This window comes from Apis mellifera, linkage group LG1 (genome assembly GCF_003254395.2).
Source record: "Apis mellifera strain DH4 linkage group LG1, Amel_HAv3.1, whole genome shotgun sequence".
NCBI lineage: Eukaryota > Metazoa > Arthropoda > Insecta > Hymenoptera > Apidae > Apis > Apis mellifera.
Genome location: NC_037638.1, coordinates 8,724,136 through 8,749,211, shown reverse-complemented (window position 1 = coordinate 8,749,211; position 25,076 = coordinate 8,724,136). Strand labels below are relative to the sequence as shown.

The window sequence follows — 25,076 nt, the reverse complement described above, 5'->3', positions numbered from 1 at the left end:
AAAAAAAAGTTTTAAACCGCTACGAAATAGGCCATATTAAGAAAAATGCTAAAAAAGTAAGCAGGGGAACATAAATGTATGGTAAAAGTGAAAAAACTCCTTTTAAGTTATGTTCTCCTAATATAAAGTCGAATTTTTATTGCCGAAAGTTTCGCTCGATCAGAAATTTCCAAGAATTTGACGTCACTTCCGAGAAATTCTAAAATTCCAAAAATTTCGGCGACTCCGAAAATTAGACGTCATTTCTCGGAAAAATTTATTGATCAACCTCTTATCGTATCATGTTATCCTAATACAAAGTAGAATTTTTGGACAAAAATTTTTCAATCGCTACCAAAATTCCCATTTCATATTTTTTACTAAATATCTTGTTTATTATTCGGAATATTAAAATATGTTTCAAATAAAAGTTGATTGATTTCGAAAGGGCTATATTATGACGCTCTCAGTTTTTTAGTAGGTTGACCAATAAGGAGCATTTTTAGCACAACTTTGTTTTTTTTACCGATAACATGTATTTTTTAAAGCGCCAATCGATAGAGCATAAAATTTCCTATAAAAAAGTATTAACCCACTTATAGCGAAAAACCAATAGTTTAAAAGATATAGCAAAAATTAAAAATTTGTAGGAGGTCGACCTCCTGTCATATCATGTTCTCCTAATACAAAATCGAGTTTTTGGCCAAAAATTTTCCTTCGGTCGCCGAAATTTCGACGTTTATACTTTTTTTTTAATATCTCGCTTATTATTCAGAATATTAAAAAATGTTTCAAATAAAAGTTGATTGGTTTCGAAAGGGCTATATTGTGACGCTCTCAGTTTTTTAGTAGGTTGACCAATAAGGAGCTTTTTTAGCACAACTTTGTTTTTTTTACGGATAACATGTATTTTTTAAAGCGCCAATCGATAGAGCATAAAATTTCCTATAAAAAAGTATTAACCCACTTATAGCGAAAAACCAATAGTTTAAAAGATATAGCAAAAATTAAAAATTTGTAGGAGGTCGACCTCCTGTCATACCATGTTCTCCTAATACAAAATCGAGTTTTTGGCCAAAAATTTTCCTTCGGTCGCCGAAATTTCGACGTTTATACTTTTTTTTTAATATCTCGCTTATTATTCAGAATATTAAAATATGTTTCAAATAAAAGTTGATTGATTTCGAAAGGGCTATATTATGACGCTCTCAGTTTTTTAGTAGGTTGACCAATAAGGAGCTTTTTTAGCACAACTTTGTTTTTTTTACTGATAACATGTATTTTTTAAAGCGCCAATCGATAGAGCATAAAATTTCCTATAAAAAAGTATTAACCCACTTATAGCGAAAAACCAATAGTTTAAAAGATATAGCAAAAATTAAAAATTTGTAGGAGGTCGACCTCCTGTCATACCATGTTCTCCTAATACAAAATCGAGTTTTTGGCCAAAAATTTTCCTACGGTCGCCGAAATTTCGACGTTTATACTTTTTTTTTAATATCTCGCTTATTATTCAGAATATTAAAAAATGTTTCAAATAAAAGTTGATTTGTTTCGAAAGGGCTATATTATGACGCTCTCAGTTTTTTAGTAGGTTGACCAATAAGCAGTTTTTTTAGCACAACTTTGCTTTTTTACCGATAACATGTATTTTTTAAAGCGCCAATCGATAGAGCATAAAATTTCCTATAAAAAAGTATTAACCCACTTATAGCGAAAAACCAATAGTTTAAAAGATATAGCAAAAATTAAAAATTTGTAGGAGGTCGACCTCCTGTCATATCATGTTCTCCTAATACAAAATCGAGTTTTTGGCCAAAAATTTTCCTTCGGTCGCCGAAATTTCGACGTTTATACTTTTTTTTTAATATCTCGCTTATTATTCAGAATATTAAAAAATGTTTCAAATAAAAGTTGATTGGTTTCGAAAGGGCTATATTGTGACGCTCTCAGTTTTTTAGTAGGTTGACCAATAAGGAGCTTTTTTAGCACAACTTTGTTTTTTTTACGGATAACATGTATTTTTTAAAGCGCCAATCGATAGAGCATAAAATTTCCTATAAAAAAGTATTAACCCACTTATAGCGAAAAACCAATAGTTTAAAAGATATAGCAAAAATTAAAAATTTGTAGGAGGTCGACCTCCTGTCATACCATGTTCTCCTAATACAAAATCGAGTTTTTGGCCAAAAATTTTCCTTCGGTCGCCGAAATTTCGACGTTTATACTTTTTTTTAATATCTCGCTTATTATTCAGAATATTAAAAAATGTTTCAAATAAAAGTTGATTGGTTTCGAAAGGGCTATATTATGACGCTCTCAGTTTTTTAGTAGGTTGACCAATAAGGAGCTTTTTTAGCACAACTTTGTTTTTTTTACCGATAACATGTATTTTTTAAAGCGCCATTCGATAGAGCATAAAATTCCTATAAAAAAGTATTAACCCACTTATAGCGAAAAACCAATAGTTTAAAAGATATAGCAAAAATTAAAAATTTGTAGGAGGTCGACCTCCTGTCATATCATGTTCTCCTAATACAAAATCGAGTTTTTGGCCAAAAATTTTCCTTCGGTCGCCGAAATTTCGACGTTTATACTTTTTTTTTAATATCTCGCTTATTATTCAGAATATTAAAAAATGTTTCAAATAAAAGTTGATTGGTTTCGAAAAAGCTATATTCTAATGGCCTTAGTTTTTTCGTGGACTCGTAAAAAACTTATCGACCTTCAATTTATTTTCTTTAGTAGGATCATATATTTTTTATTTGATCAATCTATGCATCTTGGTATTCTGTATGAAAATATGTTAAGCTATGTGTAGCTAAAAACTTATAGTTTAGGAAGTAATTCATTTATTTAACTATCTTTCGTAGTTATGTTTCTTTTTATCATAAATTTTTTACTTTAAAAGTTTTTTTATTTCAACCTGAGGATTAATCGAGATAATCGATTAGCAATCTATATTAATTTTTTTTTTTTTTTTATTCATCTTTTCATATGCAATGTTCTACTTATTATCATTACAAATATTCTTATCTCTATTTTTTATAAATTTGTCCATCTTTCTTGTATTTCATTTCGCACATCAAAAAGTCTACCAACATTATCATTTCATCCCCCTTTTACAATTTTTTTTTTAATCGCACCTACCCTATACTTACCTACCACGTGGCGCGTCCACTGGCCTTACCTCGTGCACAGAGTGCTATCTCGGGTATGGAACACGTGTGTGAAGCTGATTAGCAATCACGTGAGCAAGCGGGGGAACGCTTCAGGCTACCCTGCATCGGCTTTGTTTATCACATGGCCCACTGGGGCGAATCTAATAAACCGATCGAACATGGATGGAGGGACAATTGGGTTACGCAAGCGTACGCTTCACGTGTATTCGATTTTTCCTTTTTTTTTTCCTCGTTTTTCAAGGACACGTCACGGCGACACGAGGATACGATTAAAAACGGCATCCGCCTCGCTTCCATAGGAATCTTTCGAAACCAGGACGATGGAGGATTCCGCGCGCGTAAATGTGATTAATCGAGGCGCGTCGAGGGTCTTAGCAAGAGGGTGGCACGCATAAAAAGCCACCCGTCCTAGGATTATATTTATAAAAAAAAAAAACATAAAAAGGGAAGGAATCATTAATCCCGCACGAATAAGCCGGGGAGAAAAGGTTTCCTCTTCTATTTTTACGGCAACGTAACGCCACGCGCGGTAAAAATAAGATTCGCTGAGATCGGTTACGCGGGGGGGAAGATTTTGTTACCTTACCTTACCTTAAAGAGGATCTTCTGGTATTTATAACGACTAAGCAACTCGCACTTTATGACTATTTAACGCTACTTCTTTACTTTTCTATTTTCGATCTTTTTTAAAGTAATATTTTCGAATATTATTTTCGTTGGATTCTGTGGAATTTTGATTAGGAAAAGATAGAATATTTGTGTAGAATTTCTTGAGTAGTGAAAAATATGGAATTTGGAAGTATATTGAAAGTATAAGTATAATAAAATATATTTTTTAATACTAAAATTTTATACGATGAGGAGAAAGTTGCTTCTTGTCAATTATTAAGGATATATACTAAAATTTTATATCTTTTGCATAAAGGAAAAAACTAAACTATCATTTTATTCTAGACTAATGATATAACAGATATGTTATGCAATATTTATGAAGAAAGAAGACCGCAAAGAGACATCTCGTTCGTTATCGATATATAATTGAATATATGTACATATATTCACACGCACACACGCATATTCAATTTCACGTGTAGCCACGATAGGAGTTCGCAGGATATCGTCGAATTCGCAAATTGTTGATTACTCCTCCTCCGATCCTCGGTTTCAATTCCGTGAACTTCCTTTTCAAACGCGCGTGTCAGCGTTCACGGAATAAATGGCATCGTATGAACCGCTTCCGTGATACCACTCAGAACTGCGAAATTCGCTTATTAGAGATAAATTCATTTATTCAATCCCTTTAATCTAATAAACGGCAATTCTTCGACGCCTCTTTAACACGTTCGACTTGAAAAAAGAGAGTAGATATTTGTAGAAATTGAAAGTTACAAGTTCAATTTTATATTTTTATATCATACTATAAATACATTTATTTGTTGTAACGATCGATGTATACGAAAGTGGATTAAGTTAAAGAAAGAAGATTCGTAATTTTAACAGTCCCCACAAATTAACCAATTGCACAAGATTCGTGTAGCCACGAATTCTTCTTCGTTCTCCGTTTCGGAACCACCCCCTTCCATATTAATCGCCCGTTCAATCGTTCCGGAAATTTAATTACGTTTTTGTCCAAAGCCCCAGGGATTTGTTGACAATTCTCGCAGCAACTCTGGAGAGGCGAGTTTCTTGCCGCGATTACTGCCGCGTGCTCGGCTAATTGCTTCTGACTTCTGCGAGTTATCGTCTCTTCTTGTCCTCGTTACGATTAATAAAAATACCTGGTCCCCCGGTGTCGAAAGAAAGAAAAAAAGAGGGAGGGGAAGCTCTCTGAGAGCGGACGAGGAGGACGAAGAACTCGAGAGAGAGAGAGAGAGAGAGAGAGAGAGAGAGAGAGAGAGGGAAGGAAGGAAAAAAAGTAGAGAGAAAGAGTGGGTTGATTAGGCGAGGAATTACGGAAGTTATTGAAGCCGAGTTATGCAAGGCTATGCGGCAGGAGCGTAAAAACTGGGCGCAATCGCGACTGGCGCCTCGTAATGGGCATGCCTACGGCGAGTTATGGCGCAGCAATAATTGTTTCTTCGCGTTTCGTAAGCCTCTCTCTCTCTCTCTCTCTACCCACGTTTCGACTTTAGGTATCTTCTTGCGCTCCTCCTATTTACTGGCCGGCCGGTGTGCCGCGAAACGTCGCAATTTAATTTCCATTAAATTTTACGATTGCAACGAAAGTGTTGCGCAGCGGTGGCGGTTTCGTCACGCCACCGCGAAACTTTCGACAAGTGGGCCGTGTTATATAGCCCGTGTCACGCGATTTTCACGTGGAAATCGGGGGAGGATTAAATTTCTTTGGGGGAGAAACGGTTTCGATCGGAAACCGGGGATCGGGTTGAGTGACCGATTTTTTTATTCGAGCGCAGAAGGGATGGCTCGTCGATAGAAAAATATTCCATAGTCTGGATATTCTTTGTAAAAAAGTGAATATACTTGAATATAAATTGTTTGGAGTTAGAGCGTTATATAAATCGTTGCGAAAATTAGATAGGAGGATGAATTTGAACTTTATTTTTTTACTGGGATCTTTCGTGGATATAAATAGAAGACTTTTCCTTTTTTTTTTTTTTATCGAAACTCAAGAGCAATTTGATGATTTTATCATCGAAGGATTTAAATTGTTTCCGCATTCACGGAGATGAAGAAACTATCCATCAACGAGATATCGTAATAAGTCATTCTGCTTTCGTAACTATCAATCGTCTTGTCGGAATGACTTGCTCTCTTACGAGTATTATTATTATTATTCATTACTCGGTTAAAAAAAAAAGAAAAGAACAGAGGCGCCATTTATGACGTTCTATTTACCTATTCGAATCTAAACAATCTTGGGAAAAAAATCTTTCTCGATCCACATTTATGCAATTTATTCTCAACTTTAACCTCTATTCCGTAAACTAGAATTTTCTGTGTCTAAGAGAATTTGCAAAGAATTTCTTACAAGAATAATACAATAATAATAATAACTTATTTTAAATTATTTTTAATTTTCTTTTTCTTTTTCATCTAATCTCAATTTTCAAGGAAAGGGATAAAGGATAAAGAAAGGGATAAGGAATAAGTGGAAAATAGGGGAAATAAATAATAATTCAAAGATTTTTCAAATATTTTTTATTTATTAAAAATCGTATCCAGTTTACATTTATTTTATTGAACTCGTTGTAGATCTCTATACTCAATAAGAGATCCTTATAAAAATGGTAAAAACTTCTCTGGCTTACTTCTTATGACACCCGATATACATCCGCTCACGAAGTGGAAAAATCTACGCAGCTGTGAGATTTTTCGGTGGCGCAGCTGTGCGTGGGCGGAGTATTCGTAGAATTTTCTCGGGATAATTCCTCTTATCTGGCTATTCGGGGGCCTATCGTCAATGTTATCGGGCAGAGAGATAAGAACATCGTCCCCCAGGAAGTGCACGCGATGAGAGGAGGGCCGGTTAGGTGCACTTTAACGATCCGTCCGCCCCATCGGCTCCGATTACCCTGTAAACGCCATGAAAAATTGTTCTGTTGATCGAGTCGAGGTTCACAAGTTCACCGAGCATCGATCTTATCGATGCCAGATTATCGAAATACGCCCCCGGTCCAACTTCATCTTCCCTAAGATATTTTCCTCAAATCTTCCGTCATCGTTTGTTCCAGGCCTCTCCACGGAATACTTCCAGGGAGTGAAACTTTCCCGTTTTCACGCTCTCCCCGATTTCTATGCTCGCACGATCTGAAAATAAATAATATTGGATTTGAGAAATTTTTATACTTATGAAATCGTTTATGAAAATTCGTACCTGAATCAAAAATAAATCTGGCAATATTCCTGGTAGAAAAAATTTCAAGAATAGCTTCGAAAGAGATCCAATGATGTAATTATTATTGTTTTACTTTACTTTTTTATCCAGATCACTTTCTTCTAAAAAATTCAATATATTGTTTTTTCTTTTCCTTTCTCCATACAATCCATTCCTCCAAATCAACTTCAATAATCCTTCGGTACATTCAAAAATCTTACAATATGTACGCTTATCGTATAAATAAACGATGCGATCCTAAAAAAAAAATATATATATATAAAAGGAAAAAGGAAAGAAACAAAAGAAAAAAAAAAAGAAGTGATGGCGCATTTATAACGCTCGCCTTGACACGGTTCCTTACCTGGAAGGAGGTAACGGGATTAGATGGACGGTCGCGTGCGAAAAAATCGTTGCGAAAAAAATCGCGGCGAAAATCGTTGGGGATTTCCTTTCCTCCTCTTGTCGCGCTGTTGCGCGATTGGCCCACGTGGTCGCGATTCGCGCGCCTCCACTATGAAAGATCGATGCCACGGGTCGGCCATCCGACGATCTTGGCCCGGTTCCCACCGACGCAGCCACGGGATGTCGCGTGCCTTCGTGTCACAGCCTTTTCCACGTAAATATCGCGGTTTCGACGATGATGACAAGAGTCGAAGCGCGTTTCGACTCGATTACGAGAGCAACTACGTATACCGCGATTCCTTGTAAGGCGGTTCGAAAGTAAAGGATGCGTCTGGCAACCGATTCCACGCTGGAGATGACTTCATCGAGGTTCGCTGGCCTCGTGTACATATACAGGGTGTTTATACACTTATGTACCTTTGTACAACAGATTCTAAAAGTTGTACAAAAAGGTGTATCTTGATAAATAAGTTGATCGTTCTTACGTTTGGTTTAGAAGCATAAGATATAAGATATCCAGACGTTTTATAAATATTGATCGTAGTTAGTAAATTATTAGACAATATCTTATTATTCTATTGCGAAGTCGATGAGTTGATAATTAAGATTATAGTGATTAATCATCTTTTTAGTTTGAAATGACACCATGCTTATTCCCATTCTGTTTAACAAATCCTGAAAAGTATTAAATAAGAGAAATTAATATATCGTTATATTAATCGCAAAAAAACGTTAAATCTTCTTCTTTTCCAATAACTATCACAAGAGAAGAATTGTGGCCAATAACACCCTGCACATTGGACTTAAAATTAACTGATCGAAGTTCGTATTGTCGCAAAACGAGATCCAAACCTGAAGTGAAATTTCCCCTGTCTGGCAAATTTCTCAAATTTAAACTTCCTTCCACCGATCCACGTTGCACGTATATCTATATATATATGTATATAATTCGAAACGTTTCCATAGAAATATTGCGCGAACAGTACGGAGCAAAGTTCTCGGGAGCAACGAGCTTAATCGTTTGATCGTTTGACTCTCGATCTAACGCTCGATCTGGCGCTGCTGGAAATGAGCACAGCAAAGTCATAGTCGACGAACGAGCGCGGCTGTTAAGAGGTTAATCGGCAGAGACCCGGCGAGATTCGTGTGTACCGAAATTGTCCGGTTGCTCGTTGCCCACCCGTTCAATCTAAACCGTCGTCGTCGGTCCGCAATTGCTTTCTCACGCTGCACGCCTGGATTCGATGCTAAACCTAATGGAATCGAATACAATAGAACTCCATTTGTATATGAAACTGTAGCTCACCGTAACTAGGCTGTAAGTGTAACTAGGAATAGTACCATCTAATAATTCCACCAGCTGCTATTTTTCGCCCGATCAATCCGAGAAATTTCGAGCTCGTGTAGAAGGAAACACTTTCTCTGAAATGACGATGTTAACGATGTTATCATGACTATTTTGCAAGATAATAGGATAATTCGATTAGAGTTTGGTCAGATATCGATGTGAGATTCGTGTAAATTTTATTAGATGAAAATTTTTTTTTATATGGATTAATATTTATAAACGAGTTCACAAATTTACGCAGCTTCTTTTTTATTTAATGATTATTATTGATAGTATTTGATTATATACACTTTTCTCAAAGTGATTTTTTTTTCCAACGGACATTACTAAAGAAAATTATTAAAGAAAAGTAAGGAATGTCAATGTTTGTTTTTAATAGTTATTGAAAAAATATAGTACAGCGGCTGAAAGATAATCTAAAGAATAGAAAAACGAATGTAAGAACTGTTAAGAGATATCGCACACGATCGATAATATTGGCGAGATAGTATTGTTAAAAATATTGACAATATTGTCAATATAGTTTTACAATGATATTTTCAATCCGCTTTAATGTTTTTCGAAACTGCACACGATCAATAATACCTATTGTCAATATTGACAAGCGTTGATAACTATTGACAATATTATTGATCGTGTGTAGTTTCGAAAAACATTAAAGCGGATTGAAAATATTATTGTAAAACTATATTGGTAAGTTGTAAGTAATAGTAATACTGATAAGCGTTGATAAGTATTGACAATATTATTAATCGTGTACATACTTCGAATATATTTGTCGAAGAATATCAAACTATATAAGTGTGGTAAATTTTCTACCTTCTCCAGCGTCGCCGTAATCAATACAAATGATCGGTGTGACGTTAAACAACGGATATAAAGAAGAAAAGAGAAAAATTTTCGTGAATATTTTAAACGCTTCGTACAAGCGAAGGAACAAAATTTCACACGTATCGATCTAATATTATTCATTACTTCATTTCCAACGAGATAACGAAATATTATTATACTTTATTGTTTGTAACGTAATTTATCCTCCCTATTTGATTTCGTTAATGACTTCCATTTGCCTGTCCGGGAATGAAACTCATAATGGTCGGTGAAACCAGCTCGAACATTCGTCCGCCATTAAATAAATTAAGCTCGGGGCCCAGGTTGCCCTAAAACGCGTAAAAGTTCCTTGAGCCGTGTTTCCATGATGCGGTAATCTCTGCATATTTCAGCAATTTGAACTTGGGTCAAGAAAATAGATGCAACAGTAGTTCTTTAACGACTTCGAAGCGATTCGAGTCTGGCTCCTTGAAATTTCTAGGGACATTCGAGCGATTGGCTGACTTGCACCGCGAATTTTTCTGTTGTACCCGATGTCGGTAAAAGCGGACCAAAGCCGCGCAGCTGTGTCCGTCGTTGTTAATTAATGCTAATACGGATAACGAGTGTTGGTTACTTTGTAATTCGACGACGGTTTAGCACCGCGGAAACCGTTATCCGGACTTAGCCAAAGGATTTCACCTTTCTTTCTTTGTTTCTCTTCTCTCCTCTCGGATAGAAACGCGCCAACCGGAGACCAACAGGGGCCATTAATCTTGTCGTTTTCATTAGATCTTACCACTCACTTTGTGAACACTCCGTCCACAAGATCGCGACAAAATTGTAAATAAACGACGAAAACTCGCGAAGCTTCTTCTTCTTCTTCTTTTTCTTCTTCCCCTTACTATGAAATAGATCCCTAGACTTTCGGTTCGACTCGATCCGTTTCAACCCGCATAAATGGATGTATTTATACAAGTTTTTCTCCGTACAATGGGGGATCCGGCCGTGTTGGGTGAAAGATAGGTTTCTCTAGAAACGTTATTCCCAAAGTTAGCTATTCACTCGGTCATTTGAATTTCAAGTTTCTTCAAGGCTCGAACCCAGCTCCCGGCTCGATTCCTAATTCGGGACGGTTGACCTGAACCTCTCGAAGATTTCTTCTCTTTCCCAAAAAAAAAAAAAAAAAAAAAAAAATGTGTCGATCTTTCGCTATTTTTAACCTATTCCACGATTAAAAGTGGAACGAAAGGAATTGACCTGATGACCACCTGGGTATTATTATATACGTGATGTTCATGTTTTATATTCTATGATGTAGCCTGTGTGAAAATAATGTTTACGAAACAAATTTTCTGCCAAGCTTGGCGGTCTAATCGCGATTCCAATGGCGAATAAGCAGTCGTATTTTAATAACAAATTCCTCGGCCTGGATCGACGTGGTGTGGGCTTTCTATTCGAATAATAGATTCGGTCAGTGCGTCTACCTTCCAGGAAAATTCCGATCGTGCTACGTTTACAATCGCCTCGAATTCCTTCGCGCTCGCCCAGGCCTCCAACATTGACGTAAGAATCTGATGCATCGTGATCGATTCGGTTATTCATTTCTTTCCGTTTTTCAATAATTCTAATCTCCTAATTATCGACGAAAATGACGAATAAATTTCTTAACCAGGATAGAGTATCGATCCTGATTAAATTCGACGATTCTATTTGAGTGATTTGAGTGAAATAAACAATCTATTGTATCTTTATAAGAAAAAGTGTGATACTTGCCTTGCATAACAATTTTAGGAGTTTCGAATTGAAAAGAATTACATTCAATTTTCCATTCCACTTTTCGATAGAGAAAGATCTTCAGAGAAACCTCACTGCGAAATTCTTAATAAATTAAGAATGAATTTGTTTCCAATTTTAATATTTGAACCTCTCGGATAAAACAAATTATCCGTTCGGGCAATATTATAGTATAATATTATCATATTATTAATATTAGAGAAACTACGCATAAAGGTGGAGAATAATGTTCGACTGTTTAAATGCAATATTTGATAAACAAGAATTCTAATTTCAATTCTTTCGTAGCTCAAACGATACACGAGCGGTAACCGCGAGGCGGTAACCCGAAGCAACGGTGTTCCAAGTACTTAGGAATGTTAAGTCCGAATAGAGAAATATTATGCGATTCACACCTGTTCTCGAACGAAAGCAGGCCGCGTCAGAGCGTTTAGAATTCCTTGGGACGAGCGTCACGCGTCGCATTCCGTGTCGCGTCGCATGTTCACCGCACCGGATCGTCGCCGCCATACTTTGCTGTCAGTTTTTAATCGGATCGAGTTGACATTCCACAGACTGACGAACAATCGGCTCGTGTGGATAGCCAGGCCAACTCTGGACTAAAGGTAGTTTTCATTCAGAATAAAAATTTTTCTACCATTCGCTCGATCCATCTTTCGATCGATTAATAATTTGATTAAGAGAACGAATGATTTATTTATACGTGTATACATTCGAATCGATCGAGAAAATTTTCTTCTTTTTAACCATTTTTTAATCGATTAAAAAAGTATACGAAGCCAAATAAAATGTATCGGAAGTGAAAATCAGTGCGTTCTACCTCGTTCAAGAATCTCGTTTGTTATTTAAATTTTTACCGATCTATCAATTAACTAATTATTTCAATTGTTTAATATTGAGTTATGTTCAAAGATCTCTGATATTGTTTCCAATATAAATATTTTTGGCGATTCAGATATAATTCGTTCTCTTTGACAAAATATTTTTATGGGAGAATTAAATTCGAAAGTATATTCCATGAATATATTAACCTGTATACAGATACATAGAAATTTAATAAACGTTAATTCAGTACATATTTTCATTTCATGATGCAGGGAGCCAAGCCTCCAACGTGAAACATCAAAGCAAGAGCGATTTTTTTTTATCTCGATATTTTTTCATGTTCTTATCTGTAGTGACAGACATGAATGAAACATTATCAGTATCAGTTTTCATTCACAACGAAGGATAAGAAATTTCAAGGATATCTTCTGGCAAATATTTGATCTTGAATTAGTAAATACACCATTAATAGCGCTATTTTTACGATACTTATCAAAGTTTATTGGTCTTGGAATATTTTTTTTTTTTCTCCATCACTTCCTGTCCCCCTGATTATCAGTTTGTCACGAGTTCGGCTTGCCAATGGAATATGCATAAGTTAACAGACGTTTTCACTTCTCCTTGCTCGATATATTCGTTCAGAATGCCAGTGAAATTCACGAAAACGTTCACTGTCGGCATTTCTTTTGACTGGTTGACTTGATTTTACCGAACCGTGCACCACCATGAATATTTAATTTAGTTTCTAAAACTTTTACAAAAGGCGAACAATTCGTATCAATCTGATAATGATCGAAAGAAGAAAGTATATAATTTGTTACATGTTCCTCCTCGAACAATTAATTTTTTAAAATATTCATACGTTATCCTGTATAAATTACCCCAAATATTTATCCCCAAATCGTTAATTTAAATAAGGATTTAAATAAGTAACAGACTCGATAAAATGATAACACGAAATGTACGATCGTTCCCTTCGATCACTCTGTGTAACTCTGTTTAATGACTTTTTAATAGATTATTAAAGCCGCGTTACACATGCGACAAGGCAAGGATCAATTTCGAAAAGTATCAATTACGGAAAGGGATCGAGGCGATAAGATGGCGAACCTGACACGAAACTCCACACGTTGCCGATACGAATTACTAGACTGTTCTATACGCGATCCGCGATAATAATTTACGCGGCTCTCTAATTACATCCACACCACTCTGCCCTCCCTGGAAGTGTACTAATAACACCGGGACAGGGTTGGCCGTTTTACAAATCTCGCATTTACATTTACGACTCGTAACTTACGACCTGGCGGCTCGTAAACCAGTTGAACGTTAACGATAATTGCGCCTTGGGTCACGCTCGCCTCTCTGTACATATACATATATATATATATATATATATGTTTCTGATAAATTTCACCTTTAATTAATTTGCGCCACCGCTTCCTCCATCTTTCAACCGGCCTTCTCTCTCTCCCCCCTTGATCCGATCCCAGTTATTTCCTTGTGTATTTTCTTATCCAATCGAGAAGAACAATAGAAATTATTTTCAAGGATTGCTTGATTATTATTTCTTATTAACTTCGACTTTTTCCTTTTTTCACGTTATTTTATATACCGTTCAATTAGAAAAATCCTTTTAAGAATATATTATTTATTTTCTATGATACGGGTGACTTTTAATCTTTTGTTTATAGATTAACCGTTATTTAAATATTAATACCGGTACATGGAATATACGAGGAGAAAGATTTACAGGCACATTTTGCGAGACGCGAGATCTGCGAAAGGGTTGAAGAGACGTTGCATCTGTTATGCCGATGCGTGTTCCGCTAATGAATTTAATTTCTAACGGGGGAGCACGCGTAATCGTCGCTCGTTTTCACGCCGTAAAATTAATTAACTGCGAGATAAATTTCGCGGTTGTAACGCGGCCTTCGAGAGGCCGCCTCGCGACAGATTTAATCGTGATTTATTAACACCACGACGATCACCCTTACGAGGAGAGAGGCCTCGCTTCCACCGGTTGATTGTAATCGTAATGCAAGCGTTGGTTATTGTTGGCCTCCTGTAGGGAGCAAGATTAATGAGCACCTCGCATTAGAACTGCTATCGACTCTTCTCCCATCGTCCTCTCCTCGTTGACACATATATCCTTTTTCTTCCTTTCTTTCTGTCTTTTCTTCTTCTTCTTTTTTTTTCTTTTCAACGTCTTTAATCGTCCCGTCGACGATTTATCACTTTTAATTGGCCTGCACCCGAAGTTTGTTTACGGTTGTAAAGGTATCGATGATATCGCGTGTCGCGATCGAGATATAAGAGAATGAAGAGAACTTGTTGTTGTCGATTTTCGTAAAATCTATTACTCGATTTGAAATTAAAACTGATCATAAGTATTTTGAATTTATGTGTCAATTATCAACAGCCTTGAACTCGAACTCTGACTGAAAAGTAATTAATCGATAATGAATTAATAAATAGATTCGATCCTCCATAAATGTAAAAAAAAATAAAAATAAAGAAGAATCTCCATCGCGTTATCATCACGTTATATATCAGCGTTAAGAAGATTTTGAATTGAAATTTCGATTCTTCATCCACGAGACGGAGAGGCGTGCCTTCGCGCGGCATCGCCTTCGTTTTGTAATTGCTGTCCGTCTGGGTGGAAAAATTTAATTATGTCGACGGCTACGGTGGTCGTAACGGATGCGAGGAGGTTATAACGGCGGACAGTAAAACTTTCCGCGGCTTCCAATTACGATATACTAATACCTGTAAGGTCGGAGGGCCCTTTTCTAATAGCATCGCGTGAAATTGAATTTTATGCCGGGGTAAACGCGATATCCGATCCACGCGCGCCATTTTTCGAAACTTTGGACAGTTTGGAAATAAAATCGTGATCGATACAACGGTTTAATAAAAGGTGTAATTGTTTACCTCGCAGGGCTTTAGAAATTAAAAACGATGGGACGTGTTTCGAGCAGAAGATGAAATCAGTGAAGGAGAAATTGTGTAAAAAATTTTTTGTCGCAATATCCATGCAATCCAGAGATTGGAATGTATTAGCAATATTGATTATTTCATCGATTACGTATTTAGTAACGTATGCTAGAAAAAAAAAAAGACAGGTGAAATATCTGAATGTAAAGAAGTTAGACAGAGAGATCGTATCTTGCGATTTAAGTTGAAGACATATCGGGAATTTCGAAGGAATCTCGAAAAGTTTGTAATATTTTCGAGATCGAGATGTTTGATATATTTAAAATTTCTAAAATTGAGAAAGATTCAAGGCGAAATCATACGATCAAATTCACTATTGGATAGATTTTATCGTGTCGATCGTCGTTTCCATGTTCCACTCGGTTTTTTAATTAATTCGTCACGTGATTAATTACGATTCCATCGATGTTCTTGAAATCTATTCTCCGCGATCGAAATCGTAATTCGAATCATTATACCATTATACCATTGTATTTGTGTGTAGAGTTCACTGACATTTCGTCGAAAGTGAAATTCATCAATTTATAAAAAGAACGATCATTTGTTCGTTTTCTGGAAAAATCCTCTTTCCTCCAACTGAAAAATACAGTTACAAATTATTCGAAAAATTTCAGATATTAAATAATGAAGAAAAATAATAAAGTAATAAACGTTTCATTAAAACCAAGTTTTGTCTACGAGTTTGTCTAGATATTTTTTGCTATTTGTTTAATCGAAGAAGTTTTTCTATCATAATTTTCTATTCCATTCTTTAACTCTCACGCTCCATCAGAACAGTAAAATTTACACGTTCGTGCAAAACTTCACGTATACCTGCATGACATTTGGACTGTTTAACATGCGAAATGCCGAACAAAAAGTCGTAACTTCTACTTATTTACGTGAAATGCGTACCTTCCTCGTCACACGTGTGCCATACGCATTCCTGAATTTACATGACTCGTTTCACATAACTCGTCTATTACCTCGTTTTAACGGTAATACCCTACACTTGAACTTTTGTCCTCCTCGTGGATCGCTCTTTAGTCTCGCAGAAGATTTCGTTAAAAATCTTGATCAGAGAATGAATATTTCGACGAATTCCGAATAATTTCAACATCCTCTTACATCTAGATGAATCATAGATCGTTCCAACGATTTCGTGAAAATTCATAAAAATTTTGTATTTATGAATATCTCTCCTTTGAGAAAGCCCCATGATGCTTACGTTAGAACGATTTTGAAATTGACAGTAATCTAATTTTCAACATTTATTATGTTATTTCACGAAAAGTAAAATAGCATACGCATCATTCGACGCACGATCCTAAAAAATAGTTATCAATATCTCTCAAGAAATATCCTGGATTAAGATTCTTTGATATTTCTCCCTTCCCTCGAAATTTCGATCCGATGCTTGATCGGCCGTCAAATTGTTAACGACACGATCCCACGAGAGAACGACGAGAATCAAAAGGAAGAATTTTCAGCTGACTTCAGGTCTGATCTCGCCGCGCGTGTCCTTGGCGGGGCGAGATAGAAAGCAGCAACGGTTGAAAAGGAGCGGAAACAGGCGTACGTAGACACCACGTGTCTCGTCTAGACGAGATTGCGAGAAGTCTGTGGTCAGGTTGAGGTTTAGATTCGCGAGTATTATTCTTTCCACACGTCGAGAGGGCCCGCTTCTTTCTTCGTAACTCCTTAGCTGTCCGGCTTCGGATGACATCGACGATCTCTGTCGGGCATCATTGCCACCCTGTAACACGAGAGGGCCGCCATCTCGGTGTTCTTCTCACAGTGCGTTTCGCCCGTTTCTTACGACACATCCGCCGTTTCTTTTTCTCGCATTTTTCCACGCGTAGCACAATAAACCGTGCGCAAAAACCAACAGAGTAACGAGCTAATGATATTTTCCTGAAGAATAATGGACAACGAATATTCATCGATATTCTCTCTCTCCTCCGGAATTATACAGATCTCGAACAGATCTTTCTTTTTTTTTTCTTTTCCGTGTAACGGAATAAATGAATAATAATAAATACTCCTGTTCAAAGAAGAACGGTTCTTCTTTCCTCTAACGAGATACCGTTTCCTGGAATTGCCTCCTCCCGATCCCAATTTTCATAGGAGCAGGCTCGACAACAACACCGAATGCCTCCGTCGGCCCGTTCAACAAATCAAGCAACCCTTGGCGGTTCGGGGATCAAACGCGGCCATTCCATTCTGAAAAAGCGAAAGGATGACTGGGCAGAGGAGGCTAACTCGTAACTCGAAGCCGGTGAATCAGTGTGTCGGCGCCTAAATTTCTGAAAGGGCCTCCGACTTGAAACGGCGCTTGGCCCATTCCCGTGGCCGGATCCGCTCCCACGCGTGAACAACCTGCTCTTCTGGCCACGTTGGAACACGCACGTAGGGCACAAAAGGAACGCGACGTGAAGATGATGCTCTCGTGTCTTTCCGTCATTCTGGATTCCACAGTCACGTATCCTGGCGTTGCTTCTGCCCAGTCACGTGTCCTCTTGGTCACGTCGTTTATCCAAGAAATTTATTTCATTTCGCATAAATTTGATGATCGAAATTGTGTTTCATGCTTGTTAAAGGATTGTTTCGTGGTATTGAATATTCTAAGTATTTCTAAGTTATTATGAATATCTATTCATAGTTGAAAAAATTTTTTTCATTGCAATATAGTTGGTATATATTTTAGAATGAATAAGAAATGAAGTAAAAATTAGATCATATCTAATTGTATTGTTCAAATCTTGGTCTTAAGAAGTTTTGGACAAGAGTTAATTCCAACAATAAGATTCGTAAGTCGTCGATTAAATGAGGAAATTAAACGATTGAGAGAAGATGATATATTAAAGTTGTAAAAAAAAAAAAAGAAAGAAAGAAAGAAAAAGAATGAGAACTTGGTACTTGTCGGTTCTCTTTGGGATTTTAATGAGCTTCTAGTTTCTACTCTTATATAGCGGACAGGGCCTATGAGAAGAAGGAAGAAGGCTCGTAAACAGGATTCTAAATCATCCTGCGAACCACTATGGAATATCATTATCGCGTGATCTTTCGAGACAAGCGTTCCTTCAAGCTCAATAACGAATCTTTCGGGATCACGGCCATTGTCCTCTCTTTCTCTCTCTTTCCGTTTCGCCAATTCATTCTTGGAAAAGTTGTGTGAAAGATTTCGAACCACTTGGCACGCTTCTTGGTAAATTTCAGGGTGTAAGGTGAGAAACTGTTCGGGATGCGGTTTAACTGCGTTTAGAAGCTCGAACCGGTAGTTAAAATATGCTTTTGGGTTTCTCTTTGTTTGCACATTGCAAATACATTGGAAGTTGGATAACTGTATTGAAGTTGAGATTCGAACTTGGTACTTATGAAGCGAGGTTGAAGTTTAATCCTTGCATGGTTTGTCCAGAGTGTTTCATTTCTATTTGAAAGGATTGAATATTGAAAAGAATGATCGTTGAAAGAGAGGATTGAGTCAAAATAAACGGAATAAAATCTTTCTGAGCAAACATATATTTTGCATTTCTCTGTTTAGCAATATTATTCGTTTGTTAATTATTCATTTTCTTCAAAAATTTACTGAACACTTATTGAACTTTGTATCTCATTGTATAATTCGAATATAAAATCCTATGGAAGGGATTAAAAAGTGGAATTTTCTTCTGGATCAATCCACGAAAGGATCCAGAGAAAAAAATTTCAAAATCATTTTAATCCAACGTTATAACAAATCTCTGAATACACGTATATTATCTACCTACCACCGATAAACCCACTTGTATCTGACGATTAACAGAAACTTCTCTGGAAACGCCTCTAATCTCGAAAAACTAAACCCAAAGAAACGGAAATCATAAATCACATTACGATTCTAAACAGATCTGAATCCAGAAATGAAAGAAATTCATGGGAAAAAACAACCAACCAACCAACCAACCAAAAAAAAAAAAGAGAAGAAACATGTAGAAAGTAGAAAAAAAGGAGAAAGCTGAAGTACGTATACAAAAGAAAGACGGAGAAAGAGAGAGGAGGAGGGAGGGAGGGGGGGAAGGAGAAAGAGAGGGAAGAATACAGAAAAATTCTGAAGTCGTCGGCCTGGCACTCGGATTCCTTTGTTTGGTCTACGCTCCGTTGCAACAGACGGATAAGAAACGACGTGCTAGCAGGCCGACAGAGTTTCTCGACTCCGCTGTCGGTTGGTGGTCCCTCACGAAGAGACGAATGGTATGCGGGGACGGTGGGTCCGCTCTCCGCGGCGAGGAGCGTGGTGGGGGCTCGCAAGCGGGTCAGGTGGTGGGGGTAACGGGCCTGAACGGTTCCCATTCCGCGTAAGTGGGGAAGGAATGGGGAGGACGAAACCGTGGGGGTCTTGTGAATGAATCTACCTGCCTCCCTTCACCTCGCCTCGTCGCTCGACGCGGCGGCGCTTTTGTTCCGCACTCCGATTTCAACCTGGAATTCTACTTCTACTTCTTTCTCCTCCTCCTCCTCCTCCTCCTCCTCCTTCCTCCCCCTCCTCCCTCCTCTCGTTTCTTTCTTTCCCTCGCCCTTTCTTCCTTTCCGGACCCCCTTTTTCCCGTTTTTTTGCCGCTTTCTCTGTCTGTCTCCACCCGTCCCCTCCTCGTCCCTCGACGAACGGCGCGCTCGTCGTTCGTGGAATTTCGTCGTAAAGATGATCGAAAGGGAAGATGGGTTTAGGGAGGGAGAGTGAGGAGGGAACCTGCTGCCCGCGTGGGCAGAACGTGTGAACGTGGACGAACGACGGCCGGCGATGATTCCTCTCGAGGCGATTGGCTTTTAAGATGCGCGTTTCGTTCGATGAATGGTATGGAACGTGTCGGTGGAATGTAATTGGATTAAATTGGCCTCTCCTTGAAACGCGAATGGCGTTTCCTTATTTCTTTTTTTTTTTTTTTGAATTTGAATAAATTGGTTTGGATATATCCTATATTCCTTCTCTTAAAAAAATACTTGTAAGTAATTATATCTTTGTTTATCGATCGTATATAAATGTTATAAAAAAAATATTTATATAATTATTTTGCTGGTCCATCTGGTTTCCGTGAAATTTCTTTCTGGTGTGGCCGATGAACGGCGAAACCGGACCTCGTCAAAGAGGTTGCGTGGGCCGCAGATCGGTAGAAACGTGTGAACGGAGCCCGTTGAAGATTATTACAGAAGACACCTGTTGGTGTTCCTCGTAAATTCGTCCGGAACGAACGAGTTCTTCCAGCTTGTCTGTTATCGTATCGTATATTGCTCGGATTCGAGCTAGATTTACTTTTAAATTTTCACCGAAATCCGAGGATTTCTTTCTTTCCTCCTTTTCGCCAAAAATTATATTGGATGGCAATTGCTTACAACTCGTATTACAGTTAAAGTGAATGGTTCAGATATTAGAATGGCACATGATGCGATCAACAATTGTATTACTTTTTTAGATAGCAATAGTATTGGGGTATGTTTCATTTATCTTAGAAAATGGAGGGATTAAAGGGATCTCTTCATCGTTCCCAATTACACCATCCTCCAATTCGTTCCTCGACGTCGAAGGGAAATTAAGGAATTTTCGCGAGAAATTATGCGCATAATCCGTCGAGATGCACGTGCGCAGGATAGTTGTTTGCGTTTCACGTGGTCGTTGGAAGGTTTTTCGGCTCCGCCATCGTGGAAAAACAAGCGGTTCACGGGTTGGAATGGAGCCGTGGTGGCCGTTTGTTTGCGCGACGCATTGTCGAAAAAGAAAAAGAAGGGGAAAAAAAATATGCAAATCGAACGAAGACGCCCGGTTTTTCTCGGTTCCGAACGTGGTAAGGAAACGTTTGGCAACCGGGTGAATCCTGGTTTCTCTCTCTCTCTCTCTTGCTCGTTCCATTCTCTCCTTTCATTCCTCCTCTTCCTCCTTTCTCTCTTTTCCTTTAGTCTCTTTTCAGGCCACGTTACCCGACGGAGCGTCGACCTAATCTCCATTTTCCAGCGTCACACCAGCGTGTCCTTTTCAAGATCGTGAATTATGGACCGGCACGAAAAGCTGCTACACACACATCCGCCGCGCGGACCTAACTAAATGGTAATCGAGGACGATTTATCTTCGGGCTCGATCGAGCTTACCCCCGACCCCATCCCCCTCCGCTACCATTTCACGTCATTGTTCGATCCGTGTAAGAGGCACCTGCCACTTGTTGAACCCGTGAAAAACAGAGAACTCTCGCAGTCCCGTGGAGAAAATCGCGTATCTATAGCGGGGTTGAAATCGAGAATCTCACAAATCAGTGGCTACGATTTCGAGATCATTTTCTCCAAAGATTTTCCTTCGAGGAAATTACTGCGTTTGCTTTTTCCAAAATTTCTGTTAATTTCCCAATTCCATACATCGTATTCCTCTCTCATCAATCGTACATCGTAAATATTCTAGCGAGTAAACCACTCCAAGAATACAATCACTGAATGAGAATTCAATATCGTTCCGTTCATCGGGACGAAAGAAATTATTCAATGGAGAGGAGTAAGAAAAAGAATAATTTCCAACGGTGACACATATTTTACCGTAGCGCATCGTGTATCATTCATCCATTCAATCTCTCGAGAGCCCCGCGGCGAAAAGAAGAGGGGAAAGAAGGCATTTTATTTTCGATAATTGGCAATAGTCGATGATCGTTCAACGATTCAACGATGTTAATCAATATCGCGGGCCGGTGAAAAGTTTCCATCCAGGTATTTTAACGATCTTCCGGGAAAGTCGCGATCTTATTAAGCTCGAGGGGTCTTATTATAAAATTTCTTCGCGAGCCGCTCCGGGAAACGACATCAATCGGGAATAAGAGTCGAGTAAAAAAAGATCCGGATGTTTAATTCTGGATAATTGATACCGCGTATACGCAAACCTCGAAGACCTCGAGTTTTAAATTACGGCGTTTCTTCAACTCGTTGAAATGCCGTTCCTCATTGTCCAACACCTTCCATATTCGACCTCGTCTTTCTTCTATTTCTCTCCTCTTGATTCAATGGCTTTAAGACTTCAGAGATATTCTTTATTTTAATTTTTTTGCAATAATTTGGTTGCAAGATGTTTCTTCTGTAAAATAAGTAAAAATTTTGGTATCTTATTGTACTTGCAGAGATAATCGATAATTCTGTTTCGTTGTACAATTGACTAGTAAAAATGAACTTTTCACATCCATCTCCATTTCCCTTCGACGGAAAGAATAGAAAAGAATCCACTCCAGAAATCGTTTATTCGCGATTAGTTGGCCATTGATTTAAGAGGCATTTAAGATTCCGTCTATTCGAAGAATGCGGACAAGAGGGAAATTTGCTGAACCGGTGGAGGAAAATTTACGAGGTTTATACGTCCGTTTCGGGAAATATTGTTTCTCGCAACGGTTGACACGAGCGTCGCGGAGGTCGATAAACTTGAAAAATTATTCCGCGAGTCCGTTTCCGTCATATTTCGGAAGGGCTACTACTTTTGGCCCCCAAGGAGAAAAATGTGCCACGTGTCAGTCCAATTTCCAAAGGGCTGGGAATCGTTTTACTCGATCGTGCGTGAACACTGCCTCGTTTCGAATCCATTCGTCATCCAATCCTCGTGTCTAAATTATTCCTGTATTTTGACACGTTGAAAACACGAGCCTCCACGAGCCTCGATGAATTTTTTATTCTACGATTTCCTTTGATTCAATTTAAGGGAAACAATAACTGCGAATCGTCGCAAGATATTCGTTATGCAAGGACTCGTTTTATAAACCGATAAATAATGAGCTACAGTGTACATTACATAAATACAAGGTTAATACAATTAAAATTTACTATATAAACGTTTTTAATGCAATAATATGCACGTGCTTGGACGTGGAGGATGGTCATTGGATGCAGGGGAAGTCGATGATTAAATAACAAATTTCAAGACAACAATGTAACAACGAGAAAAGAAAGAAGAATCGTCCTCCCTTTTCAAAGATGCATCTTAAAAGTATGGGAAAAACGGAGGGATACAATGATCGAACAATAATAAATGAAAATATGTAAATATCGTTTCGTAGTTGGAAAAACATTCGCTTGCAGTTGTCCATCAAGTTGCACGATCCTTTGTGCGTATGTATGTAGGGAACGGAAGTTATTTGTTGCAAAATTCTATCGATGTGCCGTGTACGGGATAAATGTAGAAATAGATACGTCTCGAGGCCGCCTATTACCGGCATGCTCGGTTCTCGAGATATCGGCCGTTTTGCATGCAAGGCCGTGCAAAGAATTACATATTGGCTTAGACGAGTGGAGGAGCCGAATGTCTTCGAGTTAATTTTCAATTAAGACACGCGATGTTGTATCTTCGACGAGTGTTTTCAATCGAGTTCGCGGCACGAATATTAATACGGTTCGCGCGTCGGTTGTGCTTTTTATAAAATTTTTTATTAACAATTCAAAGGAAAATTTGCTCGATCGGTATCCTTCGTTTCAAACATCTCGAAATCACGTTTCAAAAAAAAAAAAAAAAAAGAAAAATAGAATCGAAGAAAAATCTAGCACGTTTTTTCGAAAGAAATTTTAAAAAGGGAACATTTCATACCAGGTTGTTCGTGACCAGCTTCTAGAGATTCTACGTGCACAAACTTCTACATCACGGGTTAACCCTTTCTGGACATGGATGTAAACAACTATTTTACCTAACATGTTCATCTCGCCACGCTGCAAAACTATGTCCCGTGAAAATTTTGTTTGCCTTGCCGTCAAAATCTCGAGATTTGTCGACGACCATCGCATTTGATTTCGTCGGAAAAACACGATTTCTTTCTTCCTTCCTATATTTCTAAAAGATAAAGAAAGATTGAAATATATTTCGAACGAAAATTATATTTCGCAAAAAAAAAAAAAAAAAAAAGAATTGTCGTTCTTGAGGAATCGAAGCGAAGTAAAAACATTTTCGCAGACGTATAATAAGAATAATTTTGGAATCTATAATATGTATGGAAATATAACCATAAAGATAAAGATAATAAATTCTTTAAATAACTTTACGTTTACACATGTTTACGTTTTCATGCTAAACGATCGAAAAATAATATCCAGAAAAATAATATCCAGAATATCAACGCTAAGTAAAATATTTTTTCACAACTAAATATCAACTGTATATATAATATTATATAAATTATTAATATAAATTATATCTTGTTGAGTGTTTCGTACATTTCTCTAAAATCATAAGCGTTTTCTTTTTTTTTTTTTTCCTTTATAAATACTTACGAATAAAAATCTTTCACCATAAATGTGGCACGTAAATTTTTCGTTCAAACTCAGGATGTCAGGGATGGCCAAGAGCAACAGGATGTAGGAAAACGTCCATCGCTGAAGCGTGACCGTTGGCCACCGCAAATTACGATTATTCCCGCCGTTTCCACCGAATCGTCAAATCGTAAACGTTGTTTACAGGATATGACGTAACGAGAACACCATTATTCCCGGCGATATTACCAATTACCCCTCCGTGCTTCCCCCTCCTCCTTCCCCCCCTCCTCAGTTTCTTGCCCGTCGTGCGATCGGCCAGTTTCTTCCTCCCCTTCTTCTCCCCTTTTTCTCCACTTCCTACGTGTTTCACGGGGAGCCACGGATGCATCGGCTTGTCATCGTGTAACGGTATCACACGCACTCCGTTGCACAACGAGAAAGAGGGAGAAAGAGGGAAGGAGAAGATGGAGCAAGGAGCGAAGAAGAGTATGGAGGAACGAGGAGGTCGCTTCCTACTTCTTTCCGCAATTTCCGCTTAGGAATCGCGAGCTGATTATCCTGGTTGACAATGAGAGGAAAATAATTAAGCGATGAGCGGATAATTAAGCTTGAAACGTGTGTAGAGAGACTGGTTTCTTACTGTGGCCAAATGCATGACTCCTTTTGGAGACGTTTCAAAAAGTCG

General features: G+C 37.9%; 1 protein-coding gene and 1 long non-coding RNA gene across 3 annotated transcripts in view; one reads left to right on the top strand and one right to left on the bottom strand.

The window, feature by feature from the left end:
• Nucleotides 1-25,076, top strand: part of LOC410732 (3-phosphoinositide-dependent protein kinase 1) — a 468,203-nt gene that overhangs the window by 253,928 nt on the left and 189,199 nt on the right. The window lies entirely within an intron of this gene.
• LOC102653841 lies at nt 6,324-8,974 on the bottom strand. 2 transcript variants are annotated; one of them, XR_001704573.2, is made up of 4 exons: nt 8,254-8,974; nt 7,361-8,076; nt 6,997-7,254; nt 6,324-6,929 (listed from the first exon to the last, which is right to left on the bottom strand). It is a non-coding gene; the product is annotated as an uncharacterized LOC102653841 (long non-coding RNA). The 2 variants fall into 2 exon arrangements; XR_003305619.1 differs by having other exon boundaries at nt 7,361-8,969.